Genomic DNA, 1,343 nt, shown 5'->3' with positions numbered 1-1,343 from the left:
GGGAAAAGAAAAAAATGTGAGAGAATGAAAAGATGAAAATAAAGTGTTTGTAGATGGGGAGGGGAGGAGGGGGTGAAGGGAGGGCAGAGGTAAGGGAAAAAAATGAGAATCAAGACTTGCCATGTAGAGGTACATGATCCCAACAATGAATGTAACTGTACTGTATCCCTAAAATGTACCAATAAACTCAATAAAATTTAAAAAAAGATTTCTGTTAATTAAATTATTTATTGAGTGTTACCTTTTAAGAGATTACTGAAGTTACATAGCTCTAGGTGATTTTAAAATACTATGGATAAAACATAGCCCTTGCTTTGAAGACATGTGCCATTCAGCCTGAGGAAAAACATTCATGTGCACCCAAAAAGTTGAGTAGGGTAAAGCACTACCCTAGCAAGTAGACTTTAAAAAAGGAAGACAGATGTCTTTATGATGGAGTGGGCCACGAACACTGGAAGTGTAGAATCTGAGCTTGGGCTTATATCATAGAAGGCAGCCTGGTGGAAACCAACAAGTAAGTTGTTCCTGGCACAGCTGATTCTTTGGAATGTTTGGTTCAGGGCCAATTCAGTGCCCAGGCTGTTCTGGTAGACCAGAAGTTCTGTTCAGAAGCAAAGCTGCCTAAAAGGTGAGTTTCAATTATGGACAGCTCTAAATTTTAAGATAAGGAGTGTAGGTGTTTTTCTTCATGGCAGAGAGAGTTAATACAGATTTTTAAGTATCAGAAAGAATAATATTTTTGCATCAATAAATATGCTTCAAGGGTATCTTGAGCAGGATTGTTTAAGTTGAATGAAAGGAAGAAGAGGAAGGTAAAGACCTGTATGCAATTTTATGTTTCCTGAGGGCTTCTAGAAAGAGGTCTGCTGACTGGCAGTGGTTATGACCAATTACAACAGGAGCACAGACATTATCAAGAGAGAGGGGAGAAGGAAGAAATAGTGTCCACTTGGAAATGGAGGCAAAATCTACTCTGAAATTTCACGCCTCAGAATTGGAAGAAAGGAAACATTAACAGAGCCAGGTTCCTGCTGGAAGAGTCATCCTCATCAGTAAGCAATCGTCGAAGGATCAATGGACTCTGGACAAAAGTGAATTCTGTGAATTGCCACTCAATGAAAAAGAACTTCATGAGACTCTCTCAGAATGGCAATCTCTTTTACCACTGCTATTTATGCCACACTCAATTCCATCCCTTAAAATAAAATTTACTTTTTCTTTTCTTTTATTTCTTGTTTTCTGTTTGTTTGTATTTTGAGATAGGGTCTCACTATGCAGATCATGCTGGCCTTGGACTCATAATTTAGCCGAGGCTGGCCTGGAAGTCATGGCAACATTACTGC

Source organism: Fukomys damarensis, unplaced genomic scaffold, assembly GCF_012274545.1.
Source record: "Fukomys damarensis isolate Sample0158 unplaced genomic scaffold, DMR_v1.0_HiC HiC_scaffold_24, whole genome shotgun sequence".
NCBI classification, from domain to species: Eukaryota; Metazoa; Chordata; class Mammalia; order Rodentia; family Bathyergidae; genus Fukomys; species Fukomys damarensis.
Note: the sequence above shows the minus strand (reverse complement) of the source record.